Source organism: Anabrus simplex, chromosome 7 (genome assembly GCF_040414725.1).
Source record: "Anabrus simplex isolate iqAnaSimp1 chromosome 7, ASM4041472v1, whole genome shotgun sequence".
NCBI lineage: Eukaryota > Metazoa > Arthropoda > Insecta > Orthoptera > Tettigoniidae > Anabrus > Anabrus simplex.
The window spans coordinates 132,101,833-132,129,612 of NC_090271.1; positions in this window are offsets into that span (position 1 = coordinate 132,101,833).

Sequence of the window (27,780 nt, forward strand, 5' to 3'; positions counted from 1 at the left end):
CATATAGACTAACTTGAATAAGTGATTAACGTGAAATTTATTGTTCCCGTGACGAGAAAATGTATAACTCAGCATGTAAGGTCATCATCATCATCGTTTCATAATCATTTTTCCTTATCCAGTTCCTGCCGGGTCGAGTTATTTATGGCACTCCATCTTTCTTTTTTCTTCCACCATTCCTCTTCCACGATCTTGTCCCATTCTAAATTTCGTCTTCTTTTGCCACTCTTCATTGATTCAATCCACTTGTTCTAGGTCTTCCTCTTGTTCTCTTGCCCTCGCACTTTGCCTCCATCCTCTTTATATGTCCAAATCACCTTAGCTTATTCCTTTCAAATCTCTCATTTCTTATTATGTCTTTCCTTGTCTTTCCTGTCATACTTCTTAGGAATTTCATCTCACTGGCTTGAATTCTACTCTCTTTCCTGCTAGTCAAAATCGAAGTCTCAGCTGCATAAGTCAGTATGGGTACATAGTACATTTTGTACATTATTCCTTTACTTTCCCATGGTACTTCTTTGCCCCAAACAAGTTTCCTTACACTTTGGTAGAATGCATTACTCTGCTTGAACCCTCCTGCTAAACTCCATGTTCACCCTAGCATTTTGCATTAATTCACTTCCTAGGTATTTAAAGCTGTCCACAATTTACAGATTCTGACTTCCAATTTTTACAGTACCCTTTCCTTGCCTTTTCCCACTCTACATCATCATAGTCTCGCTTTTGTCCGTATTGATTTTCATGCCATACTTCTAAATTTTTTCGCTCAGTACATCTAGCTGTTGTTGCACTTCTTTGCTGTTCTTTCCTCAGATCACAACATCACCTGCAAATAGCAGTATCTTCATCTTTTTATATCATAGGCTTCCTTTGTTTCCTTTACAATTTCGTCCATGACCATAGTAAACTAAAGAGGTGACAACACACTCCCCTGTCTTAGTCCAGTCTTATTCCTAAACCATTCTGTCTTTCCAGCTGGGGTCAGTATTCTACTAACACAGTTGTTGTACAGTGCTTGCACCATTTCTAACATTTCTCTTCCAATTCTCGTTTTAACCATGGTATCTCAAAACCTTCTCTCTGGGGACACTATCATATGCCTTTTCTATATCTATGATAACACCAGATCCTTTCCATACTCCCAGTTCATTTCCATCAACTGTCTCATGCTAAAGATTGGGTCCACTGTAGATCTTCCTCTCCTGAAACCATATTGTTCCTGTTGTAACTCTCCTTCTCCTCTCATTCTTCTTTCTAATATCCTTTCCAGTAGTATTTTAACTACCTGCGATATAAGTGTGATTCCTCTATAGTTACCACAAACTTTCTTGTCCCCTTTCTTAAACACTGGTATTATCACCCCTTCTTTCCAGTCTTCTGGTACATATTTGTGTTTCCACATACACTTTAGAAGTCGGTGCAACCATTGCATACGAGCAGGTCCAGCAGCCTTTCTTATTTCTACACTGATTTCATCCATCCCTGTTGCTTTTCCCATCTTCATCTCTTGTACCGCTAACTCCACCTCCAGCATTGTCATATCATCCTCTGCTGTTGAGCCATCACACTGTATTGTTTATACAGTATCTCACCTGTACAGTTGTTCGCATTCAATAGCTTATCAAAATACTCCTTCCATCTTTATCTCTTTCCCCATCTTCCTTTTTACAAACTTTGTGATAACTCTTTCTGTCCTCTTACTTCTTGTAAGTCCATACAGCATCCTTTTAGTGCCACTTACATCCGCTTCCATTTCTTGTGTAAATTCTTCCGAACTCTTCTTCTTTTCTTCTCCTACCACCTTCTTACATCTCCGTTTGCTGTTGAGATACCTCCTTTTGCTTTCTTCTGTTTGATCTCAGTTCCATTCTCACCAGGTTGTCTTCTTTTCTTTCATCACTTTCCTCACTTCCTCATTCCACCACGGTGTCTCCTTTTCTTTCACTCTTATAGATGTCCTGCCATAAGCACTCTCTCCTGCACTAACAAATGCCTTTTTAAGGTACAGCATGTAAGGTACAGAATGTTTATTGTGCAAAGACTCCTGGTCCACCCGGAAATCATCCACTGTTCCTTTTAGCGTTCTGCTCTTTCTACATATAGGTCCCTATTTCACAATAGGAGAGCTGATTCTAGGTCTGGAGTGTAACCTTAAATCTCGGGATATCTTTTATAAGAAGTTCAGGCAGCAGAGAAATTAATTTCCGTTTCATAAACTCACCATGAATTACTTTGCTTTGAAGCACATTCGCCTTGATAAGTTAATACGATATTGCTGTTATATTTCAGTAAATATGTTTTCAAAAATAGGTAATTTTAACAAACCTAGTAATCTCTATACATAAAAAATATACAGTACTAGCCCTTCACGCAAGCAACTCAATACTGAAAACATCCTAGGGATATGAACTATGAATTTTAGGTTAGAATATGAGAATATATTGTTTATTTATCCCTAAAATTTACTATCCTTCTCTTAATCATCGTTTACGGTTGATTAGATCAGCAGTTTACCTTTTTCCATCACTACGAGCGCTAATGTGAGTCAATGAATTGTTTCACTTCAGCACCACTACGAGCGCTAATGTGAGACAATGAATTGTTTCACTTAAGCACCACTACGAGCGCTAATGTGAGTCAATGAATTGTTTCACTTTAAGCACCACTACGAGCGCTAATGTGAGACAATGAATTGTTTCACTTAAGCACCACTACGAGCGCTAATGTGAGTCTATGAATTGTTTCACTTAAGCACCACTACGAGCGCTAATGTGAGTCAATGAATTGTTTCACTTAAGCACCACTACGAGCGCTAATGTGAGTAGCACCACTACGAGCGCTAATGTGAGTCTATGAATTGTTTCAATTAAGCACCACTACGAGCGCTAATGTGAGTCTATGAATTGTTTCACTTAAGCACCACTACGAGCGCTAATGTGAGACAGTGAATTGTTTCACTTAAGCACCACTACGAGCGCTAATGTGAGTCAATGAATTGTTTCACTTTAAGCACCACTACGAGCGCTAATGTGAGACAATGAATTGTTTCACTTAAGCACCACTACGGGCGCTAATGTGAGTCAATGCAGAGTTTCACTTAAGCACCATTACGAGCGCTAATGTGAGTCAATGCAGAGTTTCACTTAAGCACCACTACGAGCGCTAATGTGAGTCAATGAATTGTTTCAATTAAGCACCACTACGAGCGCTAATGTGAGACAATGAATTGTTTCACTTAAGCACTACGAGCACTAATGTGAGTTAATGTAGAGTTTCACTTAAGCACCACTACGAGCGCTAATGTGAGTCAATGAATTGTTTCAATTAAGCACCACTACGAGCGCTAATGTGAGACAATGAATTGTTTCACTTAAGCACTACGAGCACTAATGTGAGTTAATGCAGAGTTTCACTTAAGCACCACTACGAGCGCTAATGTGAGTCAATGAATTGTTTCAATTAAGCACCACTACGAGCGCTAATGTGAGACAATGAATTGTTTCACTTAAGCACCACTACGAGCGCTAATGTGAGTTAATGCAGAGTTTCACTTAAGCACCACTACGAGCGCTAATGTGAGACAATGAATTGTTTCACTTAAGCACCACTACGAGCGCTAATGTGAGACAATGAATTGTTTCACTTAAGCACTACGAGCACTAATGTGAGTTAATGCAGAGTTTCACTTAAGCACCACTACGAGCGCTAATGTGAGACAATGAATTGTTTCACTTAAGCACCACTACGAGCGCTAATGTGAGACAATGAATTGTTTTACTTAAGCACCACTACGAGCGCTAATGTGAGACAATGAATTGTTTCACTTAAGCACCACTACGAGCGCTAATGTGAGACAATGAATTGTTTCACTTAAGCACCACTACGAGCGCTAATGTGAGACAATGAATTGTTTCACTTAAGCACCACTACGAGCGCTAATGTGAGACAATGAATTGTTTCACTTAAGCACCACTACGAGCGCTAATGTGAGTCAATGAATTGTTTCACTTAAGCACCACTACGAGCGCTAATGTGAGACAATGAATTGTTTCACTTAAGCACCACTACGAGCGCTAATGTGAGACAATGAATTGTTTCACTTAAGCACCACTACGAGCGCCAATGTGAGTCAATGAATTGTTTCACTTAAGCACCACTACGAGCGCTAATGTGAGTCAATGAATTGTTTCACTTAAGCACCACTACGAGCGCTAATGTGAGTCAATGCAGAGTTTCACTTAAGCCCTTATACCTACATTCAGTGAAGATTTTCAAAACAGAAATCAGAAACCTATTGAGGTTATTTAACCAAGGAACACATTACAGAAAGAATTATGTAAATAAGTTAATTTGCCTAGGATTTGAATCAAAAAGAAAACGAGTAATTAAACAAGTGATTTTAGGCCGATTTGCCGGAACTGCGTTTAGGCCTGAATTGATTTTCGATTTTTCTTGGTAGTTTGATAGAGCTATATCCAGGCCCTTTAGTCCTTCAGCTTTGTCACAATTGAGGTTATTGTTTAACTTTACGTTTTTCATAGTTTGGAGACCCCTACTTTGTCTGCTAATATATATTTACAAGATTAAAACGAGAAAAAAACCAAGCGATTTTAGGCTATTTTTCCGGAACTGAATTTAGGCCGTAAGTGATTTTTTTGTTTTGTTTTTTATTGTTTGATAGAGCTATCCAAGACTCAGGATTTGAAACCTTTTCTGGCTCTCTAGCCCTTCAACTTTCGGCACAATTGAAGAAATTGCTTAATTTTACGTTTTTCACAGTATGAGGACCTCCCACTTTATCTGCTAAGAAACGTCTTCAACATTAAAATGAAATGATGTCTGTCTGTCTACCTTTCAAAATGGCATCACATCCAAACCGCTGGACAGAATTTTGTGTCACATAACTAACACAGACCTGAAAATATATAATTTTCGAAAAATAGCATAGTACAGAATGAGTCAGAAATACGGCTACATGTTTGATCGTTTGCTAATGTTTGATTATAGCTCTTACAGATGGCACCGTCAGAGAGTCAAGGCTCCTTATTATCGACACACAACAATGCAACAACAAAATCAGTTACAGTGTTAACCAAAACAGCGCTGAATATGCAGTAGTAGAAATGTGACAAACGGTTATTTTTGTGTAACTGCTACATCTGTCACTGCTACAATAAACTAACTGTGAAAAGTAACAGTTAAAAATAACGTCCAACGTTACTCACCTTTTATTGGTCACAGCCTTCTCACGGCTTCAAGTTTGTGTCCTTACAGCTGTGTTGCGAAGTCCCCTTAATTCACTCGCACATGTGCGCACGCATCATTACACTGTTGAAAGTCGGTGCAGCGTAACGCGCATTCCTATTTGCTATAAAGTCAACGAGAGGCAGACAACGGATACATTTAGAAGACAACATAGCGTCTTTTCTGAAATCTACAGGAGTGAATTTGGCAATGCCCCGATCAAGGATTGAAGACAAGGAAACATGATGATCTGTCTGCCAAACCTCGACACAAGACGGTACAAGAGGATCGAATAAGTAAAATGAAGTAATGTTATGTTATTTATAATATCAATATGGAAAGTTAACATACTAATTTATTTATGCTACAAGAAAAATTATACGGGTAATAATATTATAGTGTAGGTAACCCTGCACGATGTCTGAGTCAACGATTACCCCTGAGCAATTGAATATGTCATAACAGTTTACACTTTAGTTACCAGATAACAGAAGCAACTTGAACAAATATACTATAGAGTATATTACACAATATAGTGTATTTGACTCAAAGCAGTCTCCTACGAAAGCGTTTCCACTTGAAGACATGCGTACTATCTGAACTCTGAAGGTCACATTCTGTGTCTGTAAGCTGCTACTGGTGACAGTTCCCACTTCCCAGTTACTGTTTTCACTAGTACGTTATTCTCTTGTAGTTACTCGATAACCTGTTATTTTTTGTCCTCCTTACATTTGTAAGCCAACGGCCGTAATCGTGTTGAAACACAGGATCCCGTGAGATCTCCGAAGTTAAGCAACATTGGGCGTGGTCAAGATTTGGATGGGTTGCCACGAGCTGTTGGTGGGGGGTAAGGGAATGGAGGAGCGGAAAGGAACTGACCACCCTACCGTACGTAAACTCCGGCCCAGGTAAACCTCTGTGGAGGCTCGGACCTGCCTTCGGGCAGACTAACCCTTACCTACCTACTTTACATTTGTAACAGTGACAGGCATGTAACTGTGACAAAGTAACTGCTACGTTATGTTTCAGCCATCTCTATGCAGTAGCAAGTTACCGTAGCAGCATGGGCGATTGTTTTTCAGAATGATCGTGAGGCTATGAGAAGTGCGAGACGTGATTTTTACACTACGTAACATTGCTGCCGTCGACTGTGGGAGAGTGGACACAACGACTGCTGACAACGGGAAGCATTCAGAAGGCAAATCCTCCTAGAAGACCTCGCAGCAGCACTGAAGCAGCAACAACAAAAAGGATCGTGGAAGCTTTCGCGAATAGCCCCCATAAATTAACATGCCAAAGTACACGTGTACTTAACATCAGTCAGTCCAGTACGTCTCGGCGTTTTGAGACGTAAGAACAACAGAACTTTCAAGTCGATTCGTGTTCAAGAAATGAGTGAAGATGACCCTGACAAGGGGTTGCATCTGCGTGAATTTGTGTTAAGGGAATGTGAAATTGACGAATATTTGTATAAAAATTGCATTTTTCAGACGAAGCTGTGTTTCAGGTAAATGAAATGGCGTATGTCTTTCAGAGCCGGGAGTGTCCAAGGACATGTTTGGCTCGCAGGTTCAGGTCTTTTGATATGACGCCCGTAGGCGACCGGCGCGCCATGATGAGGATGAAATGATGATGAAGACGACACATACACCCAGCCCCGTGCCAGCGAAATTAACCAATGAAGGTTAAAATTCCTGAACCTGCCGGGAATCGACCCCAGGACCGCTGTGACCGAAGGCCAGCAAGCTAACCATTTAGCCACGGAGCCGGACTGTATTTCAGGTGAATGAGAACGTTAATCGACACAACTGTCATTATTATGCGAGAGAAAATTCTAAAATAATTGAAGGGAAGCGTATGAAATGCATATCTGTTACAGTTTGGGCAATGATGGGATAGAAAGGCTTGGTAGGCATGTGAATTTTGGGAGAGACAGTTAGCGGTGAACGGTATTCTGAAACCCTCAATGAAGTTGTAGTGCCAGTGATGCAAAGTGTTCAAAGCCAACATTGCGTATTTCAGTAGAATGGTGCACCATCTCACTACGCTACTGCGCCGAGGGAAATCCTGAATCGCAAATAGGTGGGTTGGGAAGGAGAAGGCCAACAGCATGGTCAGCTCACTCTCCAGATTTCACAGCCTGTGATTGTTGGTAGTGAGAGCATTTGAAGGAGAAAGTTTACGCTCGAAAACCACGAGACATCGACATGCTGAAATCAATAATTGGGGAAGAAATTCGCGCTGTACCGTTGTTCATGTATACGAAAGTAATCAGTGATTTTCCAAAGAGCTGTCGACTATGCTGTGATGGTAACGGCGATCAATTTGAGGCAATTATGTGACTCGGTATTGTTGATGTTTTTGTTCTTTTGTTGTGTGTTGATAGAGTCGGGAATTGACTTTATAACGGAGTCATTCTTTTTATCCGTAAGAGTTATAATCAAACATTAGCAATCAATCAAACATATAGCCGTACTCCTACTCACCCTGTAGATTATTTCTGGACCAGGCTCAATGGTTACGTGAAGATAGCGATGCCAAGCGTGGTGCAAGTACGTCCGCTTGTGTAGAACCACATACATCAATATTTTCTTTAGTAAATTTTATTTCCTAAATGACGTCAGATTTCTAATAGGGTATCATCAAGAGCGATACAAACACTTTAAATTGTGGTTATTTTACATCCTAGATGTATGTGCCTGGTATCATTATTTTTTAAATTTACCCAATTTGCTATTGCGAAGAAGCGGTGGCCTGACCATCGAACGAAACTATCTTTACATCGATTTACTGTGCGGGAGTGAAATATGGGACCTCTACACTGGCTGACGTAATTCCGTAACGCTCAACAGAGTACAGACTATCAATGTGTCGCCTAACGCCTTCATATCAATAAACTTTGTAAATTAGAAGTTGTAACTAAAAAGATTTTCAGTCTGTTGAACACACAAGGTCAAAATATAACACTATAACACCTGCAAAATATACACACCATCAAACAAAGAATGATATGTTTCTTTCTAAAAGTGCATCCTCAGATGCTGACGGTAACAGACGACAACGGCTAAGTACAAGAGTGTTTCCGTAATTTACCAAAGTGACAGTAGAGGACTAGCACATTCATTATTTGTTCATATTTGTTCATACGATCACTAATTCATCATCATTGACTAGTTTAGGCAATATAAACAATATTGTACACATACGCGTATGATTTAAAGTGATTTGATGTAATCTGAAGATGTTCTCTTAGAACGAAACATGTCATTCTTAGTTTCATGATACGTATTTTTTTACAGGTATGTTAGTATGTTATATATTATATTTGGAACTAATGTGTTCAATAAAAAGAAAAACTTTTAAGTTACATTAACCAAGTCAACACTGAAAAGCATAGCTTCCTTCTTAACAAAATAAGTTAGAGGTAACAGACATAAAAGTAGCGAGAATGACAAGCGGGGGTACCGATGCTTGAAGTGAGGAGATAAAGACTAACTTAGGAATGAACTCGATGGATACGAAACTAATGGCCTGTGCCTTGGAACATTATAGAAAGAGAAAGAGACAACAGTTCGACTCAGTTTTTAATTATTTAATTATACATAGTGCGGAACTAAACTGCGAGTACATTCTGCTTCCTTTCAAGATAAAGAACTGATTTTGAGAAATTATTGGAAATCGTGTAAGAGAAAAAAATGAGATGGTGAGTCTTCTTTTAGCGCTCAATCACATTGGAGCTACTCGAACTACTTAGAAACAAAAAATCCACAGTCTGTTTCCAGGCATTGAACTGGGCCAGGAATGGAATGAATGAAGCCCCCATCTAGCGGCGAGGATAGGAATTGTGCCGGCTGCTGAAGCCTGTCGCACTCGTCTGGGGCAATGATTAATGGCAAACAAATGAAATGAAATGGTATTGGATTGTGTTGATTGTAGTGTGTTGCTAAAATGAATGATGACAGGTAAAACCGGAGTACCCGAAGATAAACATGACCCGCCTCCGCTTTGTCCAGCACAGATCTCACACCGAGTAATCTGGATTTGAAACACGAAACCCAGTTGTGAGAGGTCGGCACGCTGCCGCCTGAGCCAGGGAGGTTCTTATTTGGTACACATATACCTTAGAAATTCAGTTCAAATATAAACCTATTAACATGTTTCAATAATTAATGTCTTCTAAATGGAGACTTTGGTATTTATTGAACCTGCGCAGAAACCAAAATGATGGGCAAGTGGTTAATCACATCACCATCATAATCATAAAGACCAGCACGTGTTCCTAAAATTTTACAAAACCAGATATATACATTTTCTTTGTAAATTCACTTTGTGTTGAAGCAGGAATTCCAGAGCACTCGTCGGCTGGGATTTTTGCCGATTGTTCGATAACTCAGTGTGTGCGAAGGTTTCTAGTTAAAAAATACAGGGCAACGATGTGTATAAAAAGAAGTCATGATATCGCCAATTATCTCGTCCCGTAGAGGACGGGTACAATCTGCTAGCGTTCATTATAAACTTCTTACTACCTGGCAAAATAGTAATTGACTGATCACCACATCCATGTTTACTGTTTGTTGGTGCGGATTTACTGCATTAATGTGGAGTCTAGACAAATAGGTAAAACTGTAGCAGTTAAAACGGAAAACGTTCTTGATTTACAAGAAAGGTATCACAGAGGTACTGTACGATTATAGCTGAAGTGAGTTAACTGGACAGTGATCCGTAATTTACACAGGAAATTCTTAATAAGTTGACCGATGCATGTAAGAAAAATAACCGTCCTGTTATTATGCCAATTTACTTTACGTTGCACCGATACAGATAGGTCTTATGGTGACGGTGGGATAGGAAGGGGCTAGGAGTGGGAAGGAAGCGGCCGTGGCCTGAATTAAGGTGCAGCTCTAACATTTGCCTGGTATGAAAATGAGAAGCCACGGAAAACAATCTTCTGGGTTTCCGATAGTGGGATTCGAACTCACTATCTTCCGGATGCAAGCTCACAGCCGCGCGCCTCTAACCGCACGGCCAACTCGCCCGGTATGATGATGATGATGATTATTATTATTATTATTTTATTATTATTATTATTATTATTATTATTATTATTATTATTATTATTATTATTATTATTATTATTTCTGGCTCCTTGGATGAATGGTCAGCTAGTCACCTTCTGTTCATAGAGCCCCGGGTTCGATTCACCTTTGGGTCAGAGATTTTATCCTTAAATGGTTAATACCTCTGGCTCGGGGACTGGAGGTTTATACAGTCACCAACGTCTCTGCAACTGACACTCCACACGCAACACTATCCTCTACTACAATAACTCGCAGTTTCCAATACACAGTAGAAGCTGCCCACCCTTGTCGGAGTGTCTGCCTTACAAGGGCTGCACCAAAGTAACGATAACCACACGAAATGTTATCAATATTATTATTATTTCTTAGATTTCCGCTTTTCCCACACCGCAGTGGGGTTGCGGGTGCAAATTCCGTCTCACAAGTGCACTTGATCCAGTTTTACGGCCGGATGTCCTTCAAAACGAGAACCATATTTGCTGGGATGTATTCACTATTGCGTGTTTCCACGGCAATTGGTAGAATGGCGTGTTAGGTTAATATCATAAATACCCGGTCCCCGAGAAAGAGGTATTAACCAGGGCATTTGTTTTACCATCACCGAGCTTGATAGCTGCAGTCGCTTAAGTGCGGCCAGTATCTAGTAATCGGAGGATAGTGGGTTCGAACCCCACTGTCGGCAGCCCTGAAGATGGTATTCCGTGGTTTCCCCATTTTCACTACATGCAAATGCTGGGGCCGTACCTTAATCAGGCGACAGACGTTTCCTTCCCGCTCCTAGTCTTTTCCTATTCCATAATGGCCTTAAGACCTACCCATGTTGGTATGACCTAAATCAAATAATAATAAAAATCTAATTTAAACAAGACGCCTTTGCTGTAGGAATGTAGTGTTTACAGAGCACTGTATCTTCTGGTATGGGCTATATCAAATTTGTTACTTTGATTGACCTGTCTCAGTCTCATCCTTGGCTTTGACAATATGAAAGTGACTGAAGTACGAGTGATGCTAGTAATACCATTGCTTATGCAGCCAGTCCCTGTTATGAATGGTGTGAAAATATCGCTCATAGGGTCGGTTGGTGCATGCATTTCAGTGGGCTTGGCAGACTGGTATGTAATAGCATCAGCTGGCTCAGTGAGGAAAGCAACGGGAAACTACCTCACTCCTCATTTCCCTAGTACGCCTCTTCAGTGACGCCTAGGCTATTTATGACAGTTGTTGGTGGAGCTGCAGAGGATCAAACCAGCCTTCGGGCTGAATACCCAACATAAAATTTAAACAAGTATTTTGCCATTTGTCTAACGTCACACCAAATCAGCCAGGTTTCTGGCATCGATTAGATAGGAGTGAAAAGGGAGCGACCATTGCCTTAATTAAGAATGAGCCTGGTGTGAAAATGGGAAACCACGGAAACCATTTTCAGGGTTGCCGGCAGTGGGGTTCGAACCCACTATCTCCCGAATACTGGATACTGGCCGCACTTAAGCGACTGCAGCTCTCCAGTGACACACAAGTCGCATTAATAGGAAAAAACTAATATGACATTGCAGTACTAATTCATTCTAATTAAGATTAGTATAATACTTCAGTCACTTGGGCCTCCGTGGCTCAGGTGGCAGCACGCCGGGCTCTCACCGCTGGGTCCCGTGGTTCAAATCCCAGTCACTCCATGTTAGATTTGTGCTGGACAAAGCGGAGGCGGGACAGTTTTTTCCGGGTACTCCGGTTTTCCCTGTCATCTTTCATTCCAGCAACACACTCCAATATCATTTCATCTGTCATTCATTAATCATTGCCCCAGAGGAATTCGCCAGGCTTCGGCAGCCAGCACAATTTCCATCCTCGCCACTAGATCGGGGCTTCTTTCATTCCATTCCTGACCCGTTCGAGTGATCTATTAAATTATATTCAGATTCGGTCTTATTAAAAACTATCAACATAGGAATGAATATTATTATAGATTCCATTGCTCTGTTGATTGGGGAGTCCTTATGGATTTCAGTCTTAGCCGTTGATAGAAATAAGATATTTCTAGGACGATTTAGTTTCTGTGGCGCACAGAAATTTATTGACTGCAACATATTTGAGTCATCAATTTTATAATTAAATATTTCTCAAATCTTTGCAGTTTCATCTGTGGCGCAAGTTATTCACACCATGCTCCTTCAGTATACTTGAATAATTTTTGAAGGTTGGGTAATTTTATGTTTTTATAAGTAATATCAAACCAGTAGCACTATTACTTAGTGGCCACTCCAGTTAACTCTTGAAGGCAATGAGTTGATTGAGGTGATTGAGGTGGTGTCTTCTCTATGCCGGTACAGACTTGCAAAATTTGAGAGAGAAATAAAACACTCAGCATTAACTTAAAGTTAAAAACTGGAAACTACAATTAAACAAACCGTACTAAGTTTTCCGGTAGTAACAGCCACTATGTTGGTTTTAAAGTCGTGAGTTTAACCTACTTTGAGTGGAACATTATTAATGCCATATTTCAAACAACATTCCGCGAGCTTGTTTGGCTGAAATAAACCTTACAGTGTCGTTAAAGCACACGAATGAAATATTCTTCAGGCCATTATACACTGTAGTTCTGTATACATGCAAGTACTACAAGGAACAGGCAGGAAGAGGGCGGGCGAGAGGGAGACTGTTGCACTGCAAAGTTAATATTAAAAACGTGTCTGGAGGAAGGTTCATTATGGTGCCACAAATAACTCGACGACGGCAGCGTCGTCTCGAGCGGATGAGAAGACGTTGCAAAGAAACGGGTGCAAATGATATAAGTGGCTTATGGGAGTTCACAAAAATTCATTTGTCAACCTTAGTACATAAATGACCGAGGTGTCAGGCAAAGAAGTCGGCTTTCAAAATTTAAAACACCTCGAGCGTTTTATACCTGTACTCTTTTACGTCAGAAGTGAGTTACGTCAGACTGGAGGAGAGATTTGTTATATGAATATACAATGTTACTCAAATGAAAATAATACTCAAATATAACAGCTGCTTAATGCTGCTGGCTTTAATATTCCCTAAGGATATTTCCCCACAACTCTAACGATTTTATGATTCCTCTGTGATGACTGACGAGTTAATTATGAAAAAAAAAAAATGATGCTACATTATTGAACCAGCCTGCTTAGAGGATACACACAGAAATACGTAAGGCCTTTGGGAGCACAGTCTCTGACAATAGTATTAACTGCAAGCAATCAAGTTTACAGTGTTAATGACTGTTGATACTGCTATCATAGCCCCAGAATACTAGCGTTCCTTTTTGCTGTGGGACCGATGACCTTCATGATAGGACTCGTATTATAATGAAATAATAATAATAATAATAATAATAATAATAATAATAATAATAATAATATTTTTATGTAATTCGAACCACAGGAATGTGACTTTTAATTACAAAACTCAAGAAGGAATTGGGTTGTATTCGAACCTTGGGCATTTTGGTGAAAATCTGCTGACGAGCTGAGTGGCTCAGACGGTTGATGCGTTGGCCTTCTGACCCCAACTTGGCAAGTTCGATCCTGGCTCAGTCCAGTGGTATTTGAAGGTGCTCAGCTACGTCAGCCTCGTATCGGTAGATTTACTGGCACGTAAAAGGACTCCTATGGGATTATATTCCTGCACCTCGGCGTCTCCGAAAACCGTAAAAGTAATTAGTGAGACGTAAAGCAGATAGCATTATTATTATTATTATTATTATTATTATTATTATTATTATTATTATTATTATTGTACCGGGTGCTACACCTCTACGACGCAAGTTCAAATCTTGCGCCAATTGAAACTTCTCTACTGGAGAAACCCGGAACTTTAAAAACGGAACTAACTCTACGGTTTATCAGAAGATGTCACTGAGTGTTTTTTTTTTATTTGCTTTTGTTTTTCAGTGATCAAGAAGTGTGGACATTCTCTAACAGATGTCTCTACCAAAAACCATGATAATACACTCTGGTGTAAAGGAATGAACCTTCTTGGAGAAATGCTGTATTCATAAGTTTTGTCTTTGCTAAATTTTGTTTTGTGGTTTGTGGGTTGGCAACATTAATCCTTTCTTTCCGCCTGTTTTGAATTTAGCCAATCAGGAATTTCCGTAATTAATTTTCCTCCAATCATAGCTTTCTTCTTCAAAAATCCATGTGTAATTCTTGTCTACCAATAAAAATTGAGTGGGTGTGTCTACTCATTCCTGAAAGGTCTCGAATTTTCCACGAGGGTATTAAAACTGCTGATTTCCTTGTCTTCTGGCCACTCGTATATCATCTAACTCCGTGTGTGAATATGTAGCAGGGGGCGGGAAGCGCCTCGTTCTTTAGACAGCAGTTCTTCATCAAGGTAATGGCCTTTTAACATCTTTATTTCTTGCTAGCTCAGCAGTCTAACTCTCGGGGAGGGTTCGAAAGCTTTAATATGTAACCCATCTCTTAAAATGTAAATTCCTTTTCAGTCTATGTAAAAACTATAAATCTCTTTTACTGTAAAGCGGGGATAGAGAGTGCTTTACCCTCTCGAGCTCCCCTTCATTTTGTAATTGAGGTGACTACGTTTTCATAACCGTTTCTTCTCTTCCTTAATGTTTCTCATACGAGTCACCTCCCTAGCTTGGGATTAGCCCCTGTATTATCAGCCTAGCGCCACATAGGTTTTAAAAAAAACTTTAGTGTAGGAGTGCAAGTAATCGCCTCCATTCAATTTTGTATTTTGGGCCATTTATTTAACCCGTTTTGTTTTCCTTCCTGAGAAGGCCCAGTAGATTGGGTACGAGATACCCCTGTGCCATTATATGTGTGCCTTGAGGCCAGTTAGTGTAAAGTCAGTTTATGGCCTCTTAAATAGGCTTGAAAATTTGATAGCTGATCAGCTCTTTCTTGTGTGTGAAAGGTGCCTCTGGGAGGCATGAGGTTAAAAGTTGGGAGCAAGTGCTCCATGTGGTTAGGGGTTTTCTGCCCTTTAGTAATTTGTGGTTGTGAGCTGGGAGCTCAGAAATTATACTTGGGGCTCGAAGCCCAGATCTTGTAATAATCCCCTAACACTTGTGATTTCTTTATACCTGATTTTGGCTTGTTGTTGACTTGTTAAGTTTTCAAATTCTATGTAAACTTTGGTTAACTCTTGTTGTCTATTGAAAATATAACGTTTATTTAAATTTTAAATTCATCTTTCGGACTTGTAGTTAGACCCATTCCAGCCCGCACCTTCTTTCACCTCTGCCTTCCACGGATAACTCCGTAACAATTATTATTATTATTATTATTATTATTATTATTATTATTATTATTATTATTGAAAATGTGTTTACGATCGGTCCCAAATTATTACATTATGTTACTATTATATTGCTAAAATATTTCCACGCATATAATTATTTAGCATCAAAAGATGCCAGGGAGCGCGATAATTTACTAATATGTTGCGTTATAAATTTGGCAACCAACGACATTTGAGGTACATTTTAGGTTTCTATCTTCCCACTGAAGTCATCTATAGGTATGAATGACTTCTGTCTGCTTTATACAGTCTGGATATGCTGTAGAATTGCCATAATTAAAGAGTTATCTTTTTTTAGTTTCAACGACATGTATGGTTCACTGTTTTGTTTCTGTGCATGAAACTGCAAAATGTCTTTATACAACCTGTGACAATAAAGTTCGGTGAATAGTCCTGTACTATCAACATACATGAACAATGCACAACAGTGACCTTACTGTCCTTCGAAGTAGTCCCCTCCCATATATATGCACTGCTGAGATTGGCGATACATGTCCTGGAAACTTTGCAAGAAGACTTCCTTTGGGGTGGTCTTCAAAAGCCTCGTCACGTTTCGTTGGATGTCAGGAATATCGTCAAATCTCTTTCCTTTCAAAGCAGCTCTGACCTATTTCCGACGAGGGATCCCGGAGAACGCCATTCCTTGCTCTGCCGTTTCGTTTCAGGGTCGTACCTGAGACACCAGGTTTCATCCCCAGTGACGATACAGTTCAAGAAATTTGGTGTCGGATACGTCGTTTCGAAAAAATGCTGTGAAACCTCTAAACGTGCCTGCTTCTGATTGTCAGTCAAGTAATGTAGTACAAGACGAGAACACGTTTTCCTCTTCCCTAACTTCTGGGTAACGATTTATCGCACGGATTCACGGTTAATTTGCAGTTCATCCGCTATCATGCGTACAGTTAATCGCCGAGCGTTCGTGATTAATGTCCTCACCTTCTCAATGTTTTCGTCACTGACGGCGGTCGCCGGTCTTCCGCTACGCGGGTTGTCAGAAACACTTTTCCGGCCTTCTCGAAAACGGGCGAACCACTCGTACACACACTTCAAGGACAGTGCTTGATCTTCATAAACACGTACCAGCATCGCATGCGTTTCTTTCGGTGTCTTGCCAAGCTTATAACAAAATTGTACCTTCATCTTTTGGTCGTTCATGTTCCTGTTCGCAGTTCAGAACCAACGCACTAAACACGCACTGTGTCAAACAGGTCTTACACAGCACACATACGACGCTCAACTGAACAACGTTGGGAGCAGGTTGTCAAAACCTGCTGCTACGCAGGTGCAGCGTGTCGCCATTGTTGCTGGATCGACCGTTCTGACTTCATTCACCGAACTTTATTGTCACAGGTTGTGGAATTGGCATATAACCATTCATTACTTAGTAATAAATATATGAAATCTTTCTTCACTCAGTTCACCCTATTCCAGTCAATCACTGCTATGAAATATTCTAAAATGTTTCCCAAATTCAACAAAGTCACATGACTTAGTGCAATTTTGAAAAGAACAGATACTGTAACTAGGACGACCGAAGTAAACACTTTGTAACAGCTAATCAGTGTTATGGTCAGTCAAGTAAAATCAAAATATAATTCATACAATCAGCTCCTAAATCGTTTTCACCTTTTTCTGCACTACTTAATTGAGTTTGGAATAAATCTCTTTAATTATTGAACGCATTATAACATATTTCTCCGTCACCATATTCACTACCCTCAATAAGAAATTGGAAAATGTATTTCTCTTATTATCATTATTTTACTTTTTCTATTTGTTTTACGTCGCACCGACAGAGACAAATCTTATATCGACGATGGGATAGGAAAGGGCTAGGACTGGGAGTGAAGCAACCGTGGGCTTAATGAAGATACATCTCCAGTACGTGCCTGGTGTGAAGGTGGGAAACCCACGTAAACCCATCTTCAGGCTTGCCGAAAGGGGGATTCAAACCTACCATCTCCCGAATGCAATTTCGCAGCTACGTGATACAAACCACGTGGCTAAGTTGCTTGATCTTTCTATTATTATTAATTTATTTAGTTTGTTTCGACCAATAAAGGATCACATAAAGCAAATTATGAATTGGTGTTATTTTTCTTGTTATTCCAGAATTCTTTCATCATGTCGCTATGTTTAGCTCGACGTTCGTCAGTACATTTTCTCCTAGATCTGCTAAGCTTATCTTCTGAAGCAACGTTTTTGTTTTCGATATCTGCAGGTGTAATGTCAGCGTTATTGAGATCAGTTTGGACTTGTTTGATCCAAACCGTTGTCGTCTTTAATGTTTGTGAGTACATCAATTTTTTCTTTGTTAGTAAGTTGTCATCTAGCGTCATAATGTGTCCACAAACTTTCAATCGTCGTTTACGGAAATCTGTTTCAATTTTTTAGTATTTTTCTGCGATCTTGTGCGATTGTAGACGATATCCTTCATCTGTAAGTTTTGGGCCAAGGAGTTTTTAGATGATTTTCCTTTCAAATTTCTTGATATTTTCGAGTTCTTCTTTATTATTGAGATTTAAGGTCTCACTGGCATAGTGTGTTTCAAGTTTGACGACCGTCGTGTAATGTCGAATTTTTATGTTAATTCTCATGCATTTTTTGTTCTAGATATTCACAGTTTTCCCACATGCTTTCCGTATTTTGTGTTCACGTGCTTTTTGTGCTATTCTTTCTGTTTGTGCCGTATTTTGTTATGAACGTTTGTCGTTCAATGTGTTTTGTAGCCATGAGTACAGGTTTTTTAGGGAGATTTGTAAACCAACTTTCCCAGCACATTATTTGAGGACTTCAATCTGGTGAATTGCCGTCTGATCATCTCTGGAGAGGATTGCCAAATCATCAGCAAAGGCTAAGCAAGTAACGTAGATATTATTCTGCTTTCTCCCTGACATGACAGGTTTCCAGATGCTGCGACTTTTCAATTCTTTTTCCCATTCTTTGACGACCTTATCAAAAATGATGTTGAACAGCAACGGAGAAAGTCCGTCACCCTACCAAACGCAGGTTTTAATGGGAAAAATTTGAGAGATCTCTCCAATGAATTTGACCTTTGAAATTGTATCGGTTAGAATTTGTTGGATAAGTCGTCTTGTCTTTGGATCGAGATTGTTTTCTTCGAGTATATTAAAAGGAAATTGTCGATCAATGGACTCATAAGCCTTCCGTAAGTCAACAGATGTACAGATGGTTGGGAGGTTTCGCGTGGCTCGAAGTTTCAAGGTGGATTTTAGATTGAAAATTTGTTTGACGGCTGATCTGTTTAGTCTGAAGCCAGCTTGGTATTCACCGATTAGGGGCTCGAGTTGTTCTTGCGTACGTTGTAAAAGACAGGAGCAGAGGATTTTATCAGCGATGGGGAACATGGAAATTCCTCTTTTGTTATTTACAATAGATTTATCTCCTTTCTTGTGGAGTGGGTAGACGAGCGGGCATTTCCATTCGTCCGGCAGTTTCTCACTTCGCCAAAAATTAACCAATTTTCAATTCAAGATTTTCAAATTTTGTGAATGAAAAAGTAAAAGATAACGCTAACATGTAAAAATTTAAATTATTTCCTATTTTTAATTGTGTTATTATGATTATCATAAATATACATACGAAAATTTGCGTAACGAAATAGTGTCATGTATAGCAAACCAAAGGAAGCTTTGACGGGATCTTCACTAATGATGTGCCTAACGTTCCAGATATACTCCCATCGGAAGTAAAATATGCTTTGGATACTATGATGAAGGGAACTGTTCCGGATGAAGATGATCTTGCTGCTGACATTCTGAATCTTGCAGGAGAGGAAACAATAATCCACTTAGCAAGCGTATTCACTTACTGTGTGCACTTTGCTTCAATCCCACCATCGTGGAACAAAGCGAAGGTAATTTTGATGCACAAGAAAGGAAATGTTCACAATATCAAAAACTACCTTCCTATCAGCTTGCTCTCTGTTTTATACAAACCTTTTTCAAATATTTTGTTAAATCGAATCAGTTTCATTCTAGATTCAGCTCAGCCTACTGAACCACCAGGATTCCGTAGCAACGATTGCACAATATACCACATTTTGACTTTTAGAAAAGGGATTAGCAGAACTTGTGAATACCAGCTGCCTCCCAGTATTGCTTTTCTGAAAGGGCATTTGACTCCGTCAGCCATACAGCTGCCATGCAAGCTTTAAGCGAGCAAGGAGTGGAAACAGCTTACATCAAACTACTTATTAATATCTATGAGACTTCTACAACCTATGTTAATATTGGTGAATCAACTCAAGAATTTCACATTAAGAGGGGTGTCAAACAAGGCGAACCCATCTCTCCGATACCGTTCTCAACTGTCCTGGAGATGATGATGATGCTTGTTGTTTAAAGGGGCCTAACGTCTAGGTCATCGACCCCTAATGGTACGAAATGAGACGAAATGTAATGACAAATTAAAAGTACAAAATCCTCCACTGACCAGAATTCTAAACGTGAGGATGAAGAATGAATGTATGGATAGATGGATATAAATTTAAAACAATCAGTGGATCCGACCCGCAGCGCCTCACATTCACGAAACTGACGTAAAACAATAGTATTACTGACCAAGGGACTGCTTCTAAATCAGTCTAAAGGGGTCCAAAATCCAAGTCATCGGCCCCTCATAAAGGTACTTATCGCCAGGAAAGTAGAACCATGGTATTTGTCATGGTGCGGTAGTAATCAAAACTAGCGTAGACTCGCAGTATTCCATACATTATGGTACTACTCACAGGTAATGAAATTCGCACATGTAATACAGACCTATGGTGTTTCACACATTGCGGCGCCATTTACAGGCAACACAAACCTATGGTGATCATCACATAAGTGTACTAACCACAGGGACTCGTACTATCCCGTGGTGTTCCTGATGTAGTGGGTACTAATAACAGGCAAGCCAGAACCATGGTGTCGCTCATATAGTCGTACTAATCACAGGTAGGCTGCTGTAAAAGCCGACAGTGCACTCTAAGTGGGGGGCTGACCGCACGGTGTACCTGTTTGGTACCTAACATAGTGGTACTAGGCGCAAGTAAAAGCGACCCATGGTGTTCTCCGCGTGGTGGTACTAATCACAACTAATTTCATGGTTGTAATACAATCATCCCTTGGTCGCCCCTTTTAGTCGCCTCTTATGACAAGCAGGGGAAACCGTGAGTGTATTCTTCGTCTGCGTCCCCCACCCACAGGGGGTATTTTAAATGTGAAGGTAGATGTAAAACCAGAGATCTATCTGCGCATCGAGTTTGGATGGCAAGCGTTTGGAAGGATTTCATGAGTAATTAGATCAAAAATGACGGTAAATTTGAAGAAATCAGTTTTTGATCAATGCATTCTTCCTATTTTAACACATGGTTGTGAGACTTCGACACTAAAAAAGTTTACGAAAGGAAGACTTAGGACAGCTCAGACAACCAGCGAAAGGGCAGTGTTGGGTTATATAAGGAAAGATAGGAAAAGAGCAGTTGTAATCCAATGGATCGCTAAGGTTAAGGACATCTTGGAGAGAGTATGCTCCTTAAAATGACAGTGGGCTGGTCATGTTGCACGACATAATGATGAAAGATGGACGAAGGTAGTGTTGGAATGGAGTCCGAAAGACCATCGGAGGCCTAGAGGAAGACCACCAGACAGATGGGACAGGTATATCAAGAAGATTGCTGATATCACCTGCCGCATAAAACCGTATCACTTGGAGAAGACTCCTACAAACCTATTTGGATCTATGACTTAAAGAAGCCACATCATTTAATGATTGGTTTGGCTGATAGTGATAGTGAATAAAATGTGCGACGGCAGTGTAACCTAGCAACCGTACAGGTTATGTCTTATAGCTGGTGGCCACCTGAAATTGGCAACCGTGGCTGGATGGCCACGGCCGAGAGACATGCAAGACATATTAATAATCATTTGATCTTCAAATGGAGAAATTTGACACTATTATTATTATTATTATTATTATTATTATTATTATTATTATTATTTTACAAGCGAATGGACCACTAAGGATCACGCTACAACTTCATTTCTTTCTCTTCGTGTGGAGTTTTCTCTGTGTCCAATACTCCTTCATGCGTTCGCTGCCTGCTTCCGTTGTTCATCTGTCCAGGCTCTTCCGGTCTTCCTAGTTCTTCCTGCGGCTTGAACACCTTCCAAATTCTTCAGTGTGTTCCTAAACGTATTCCTTTCTAACAGCTGGTCTTCCAAGATGCTTAACCTTTCCATATCCTTCTTTGTTTCCTTAATCCATGCTGTAGTGGTCTTTTTTCTCCAGAAGTAATCAAATATCTGTTTGGTAAGTCTGTTTGCGTTCATTCTGTATAGATGTCCAAGAAACGCCAGCCTCCTTTTCTTCATGGTCTCTGAGATTCTTTCCACTTTCTGGTAAACTTCTTTGTTACTCAGAAGTTTCCATCCGCTTTCAGTTTGGACAGCTCCCATAATTTTTCTGAGGATTCTTCTTTCCAGGACCTCTAGCTTCTCCGGCTTGTAGTTCATGGACAGGCATTCACTGGCATAGAGGCATTCTGTTTTGATCACGGTGTTGTAATGTTTTAATTTGGAATTCCAAGATAAGCACTTCTTATTGTAGGTGTTTTTTGTCAAGCCATATGCTCTCTCCATTTTTGAGATCCGATCTTCCACTGCGTTATTATTATTACTATTATTATTATTATTATTATTATTATTATTATTATTATTATTATTATTATTATTATTATTTACAATTTGTTTTACGTCACACTACACGGACAGGTTTTCTAGCGACGAAGTGCTACTAGGAAAGGGCTTGGAGTGGGAAGGAAGGGGACGTAGTCTTAATTAATTAATTAATCTGACTGTTATAAAATGGGAAACCACGGAAAACCATCTTCTGGCTGCCGACAGTGGGGTTCGAACCCACTACCTCCCGAATGCACGCTTACTGCAGTGCGGCCCCAACCGCATGGCAAACTCGCTCGGTTTATTATTATTATTATTATTATTATTATTATTATTATTATTATTATTATTATTATTATTATTATTATTATTATTATTATTTCTTCGTTATGGGCAATTTAAAGAGCGCGTTTGGACTTGTTAGCTTAGTCTGACGGCTTCCCCTTCTCCCTTTCCTCCTCCTTGTTCTTCTTCTTCCTCTTCTTCCAAAATCTCTTCATGAATTTGCCGCTGTTACTCCAACCTGGCAGGTTCGAACCTGGGTCAGTCTGGTGGTATTTAAAGATGTTCACATACGTCAGCCTCGTGTCGGTAGATTTACTGGCACGTAAAATAACTCCTTGGGGACTAAATTCCGGCACCTTGACGTCCCCCAAATCCGTAAAAGTACACTCATGTTCACAAAAAGCAGAACACCTTGAAAGACTAGAGATAAGAAGTTCATATTCACAGGACATGTGCATTAGTATGTTCTGAAGAAATAATTAGCATGTTGGCCTTCAGGTTGAAGGTCCACATCGATATCTCAGCGCACCACCGCCGCCTGGTAGAATGTGCCTGAGGCACTCGTTGTCGCTATAAACTGAAGGTAATGGATCAGTGGGACTTGAGCAGACGTGCAGAATGCCTCGCAGACGTATGCGAGAACCGTACCGTCAAATGAGTGAGTGTGAAAGAGGACGCATTATTGGCATGAGATAACGTGATGCATCCATCCGGGAAATTGCTGCTCGTGTGGGAAGAAGTGTATCGGCATTGCAACGTGTCTGTACAGAATGGTCCACAGAAGGCCATAGAACACGACGAGATGAGTCTGGTAACACCACCGAGCGCCCCACCTCCTCTCCCCCGGAGAAGACCGACACCTCATCCGAATGGCATTGCAGGACAGTTCTGCGTCCTCCTCGGCTCTGACGCAACAGTGGAACAGTGTAAGACATCGTACACTATCAGGAGTGACAGTCCGTTGGCTTTTATTACAGTCTGGGTTACAGGCGCGTCGTTCACTTCTCCGCCTACCTTTGACTACTGTGCATAAACACGACAGACTGCAATGGTGTATGGAACGACGTCACTGGGGACAGGAATAACAGCAGATAGTGAGTGTTTTCGGACGAATCCAGGTCCTGCTTGTTTGAAGATGATGGCCGCATTTTGGTTCGCCGCAGACAGGAGGAGAGGCATCACGTTGACTGCATTCGCACAAGACATACAGCACCCACTCAAGGCCTTATGGTGTGGAGTGCTATTGGGTACAACCACAAGTCGCAGTTGATGCGTGTCCAGGGCACTGTGACCAATTTGGGCTACACGAATGGCATCCTGCGACCCGTAGACATGCCCTTCCTGCACGACACCCCAGACACCATATTTCGATGCGCGACCACATGTTGTTGCACGAAGACGTGCCTTCTTGTTGTCACAGCATGTCTCAGTGTTACCATGGGGCGCCCGATCACCGGACACGTCGCCAATCGGAAATGTGTGGGATATGGTGAAACGACGGGTGCGGTGCTGTGACCCAATGCCAACCATCAAAAGATAAACTGTTTAACCAGGTGAATGCAGCATGGATGACTATAGCCCAGGACGTCATTCGCGCCTTATACCCGCCGATGCCACCACGCATGGAAAAAATTATCTGAAATCATAGTGGACCCAGTGCGTAGTAGGAAAATGGGACACATGTTGAACCTAGGTGACTGAAATGCTAATCGTTTCTGCAGAACACACTAATGAATATGTCCTATGAATATGAACTTCCTATCTCCTTCAAGGTATTCTGTTCTTTATGAAAATGAGTGTAGTTAGTGGGACGTAAAGCCAATAATATTACTATTATTAATTTTCTGTGGTGCTTTTTTCCGTTCTTCTGGCCACTGTTTTCCAGTTGTTGGTTCGTCGCTATTCCGATCACTCGCACCACATTGCTTCCCACTCTTTCCTTTTCCCTGTGTACTCAGGTTCTGAAACTACTTCTTTCTGGAACCAGTGTCTCGGACACACTATCCAGATCCTCGTTCACCGCAGTTGCCCATGGAGTAGTACATACATTTTTGAGTCATGTGAAGATCAAGAATTCTTCGAGATATACTGGTGTTTAATCGAGACAGACGACCGTAAAACATGAGACGGAGTTATCTCATAACATTACCATCACTATTATTATGACTTCAAAAATCGTGAAATAATGTAAGGATCGAAGATTACAAGAGGGCTTTCGGTAAAAAAAAATACGACCTATTTTGTAGTACTGACGTGGGCCTTGTACGTCACAGAAAAGAAACCTTCAGTTGATAATAGTAATGTTCATAACGCTACTTACGAACGTAGAATTCATTTAGGAAGTGACAAGCAATATAATAATTAGTACTGTTTATCCTGTTTAAATACATTATATAAAATACGGTTATACCAGTCCGTGTACGGAAATGGGCTAACTTGGACACATTTTCCTGTGAATTAATTCCGTGTTTAGATGCGAAATAATAAATTTTTTACATGACATTTCGCACAAGATGACTCTTAGTGTCAAAAAGGATATCATTTAAAGTTTCAGAGAACAAACAAACAAATAAATCAAACATAACAACACAAAATCAACGTGAAATTAGCGGTTGTTCAAGATGCTGTCCTCGCTGGCCCGAGTTTAATTTCCGGTACTATCAAAAATTTAAGAATGGTAGGAGGGCTGGGATGTAGTTAAAAATGTGCATGCAGTTCACCTCCACTGGAAGTGCTACCGTGCTACACTGTAAGTAATATTAAAACAATACTAGAGACAGATAAGATCCTTGCTCGCCTCTCCCTACTCACTAGTTGTGAGTCTCTCGGGACAAGGAGAGATTGCAGTCAATTTTGATTAAATGAAAGGGAAAAAAGTTTAGAGTTTGACATGATACGGCATGAACCACAATAACAATAACACTCATTCACTGGGATTCGATCTTCGGCCATCTATGGAAGAAGCCTTTGACCATTTTACTCGGCTATCACGTCACAATTGCTATTTTGAAAAAATAACATTTTCAAAATGATAGACAAGGCGGCCAATTTTCAAACGTGTGAAAGGCCTAGGAATTCGCTATTACCAAATGTTAGCGATGATGAAACTTTGGAGAGACAAATTCCCAAAATTTCAGTTCGCCGTTAATAAATTCAATATCACATCAAAACAACATACATTATTATTTACATATCAGTGCTGTCGGCACACCACATTTAAATTACTGAGCAGAACATCGTTGAATCATGTTGATACTACACTCTCCCTTCGTAATGAACAAGCATACCCCGAGCTGATACCGGCCACAGGAAAATGTGCGTGTTTTGCTGTATCCGTAAACTAATTATGGGCCACGATAATCCTAATTCATATTCCATTAATGTAAATACAATCAGTACTACGAACATGACGAGCGCAAAATAATAATGCGAGTCTAGATTGATTTATCTTTCTCAACTTAGCTGGACACAGTTTACATTACTGTAATTATGAAACACTCAACTTATTAATGTATTTTACGATATTAATACCTGCCTCTGTGGATCAGTGGCAGAGTGTCAGCTTTCGGATCCCAAGATAGCGGGTTCAAACCCGGCAGAGGGATTCTGATTTTTGAAGGGCGAAAAAAGATGCATTCAATACTCCAAGTAGTACAACGTCGGCTTGTAAAAGATACCTGGTGACACATTTGGTGTTTACCCAACAAAATTAATTAAAACTAGGCCACAGACGCCCAAGATATATTCTGTTTACTCGGCCATCTAGTAGGCCTAGAGTAAAATGAAACGTCGAAATTGACGAGCAGACAGCTAAATGGCGTCAAATTAAAATGTCTTCCCACGGTATCTGGTATTCTTTTTGTTGTAACCAAGGTTGAGATTTACAAAACACAACTTTATTATTCGCTTCAAATGCAAAATACACTATTTACACAAATAAAAATGAAATTTAACTTGAAGCAAAATGAATTAGGACTCTTGAGAAAGAGTCTATCTTCTGTACACTATATACAAGTTTACAGTATTTACATCCACTACTATCTCGAAAAGATAGTCCTCGTAATATGAAAAGTTGATAGTCGAAAACTATCCGAAGTACTGACATAAATGTTTTGGAAAGTCCTTCCTTGCTGAGTTCATAAAAGCAAGTTCAATGTTGGAAGAATTCTTACTTGGCGAAACCAAGGGAGCTTGCATTAATTAGGGAAATATAACGGTATGTAATAGTATGACTGGATATGGGCAGCGGAATAAGAGGAGCGGTGACCAGAGGTGAGACCTCGTACTGCCAGAAATTCAGTCCACCTGGTCGAAGCACATTTTCAAGAGGAGTAGCCTCCGTGCTCGACGTAGGGTGTATTCTGGAGCTGGACACCGGGGCAAGTGGGCATCTGGACAGGCTGGGAGTTCCTCTTTATAGTACACACACGATGGTTCAGGCACGCGCACTGAGGGCTGCGCGTCGAGGCTAGAAGAATGACACCTGGCGCGCGTGTAGCTGGCTGGCGGAGCGAGAAGGGAGCGCCGGACATACAACACCCTCCCCTCCTAAATACGCCGGTACGGCGTGAAACGGCGGCGGCGCTGGCGGCGGCTGCGATGCTGGGCCGGAGCTGCTGATGTCTCTGTTGGATTGTCCGGAGCTGGGACCGGGCGGAGTGGCGCTGTCTCGTCCTGAAAGGAACCCATGGTTATTAAATGGTCTAAAGCTCGTTCAGCAATAGATTTATCTGGCTGAGCAATAGAATCAATAGCTGGACATGGGCGGTAGCGCAGACGTATCTGGTCTTGATGGCGGCAGATACGTTTCTCCGTAGTCTGTATTTCGTAGAGACGATGACCCAAAGATCTGCAGATGACTCCAGGTATCCAGAGTGGGTTTGACCTGAATGTCCGGGTGTAGACCTTGTCGTTGACTGAGAACTTCGTTGGTGAGGTCTGAGACTGGGCCGGAAGAGGCTGCAACAGAGAAAGTAAAGTTCTATGAGGTCGTCCATGGAGCTTCTGTGCAGGAGTGATATTATCAGCGCCGGGCAGAGTTCTGTAGTTGCTTAAGAGTTGGAGCAATGCTTGGTCTTTAGTTAAGCCTGAAGAGACAGCTTTTTTCATACTTCTCTTAAATGTTTGTACAAAGCGTTCAGCTTCACCATTAGATTGAGGGTGAAAAGGCGGTGCTAGGATATGACGAATGCCATTATATGTAC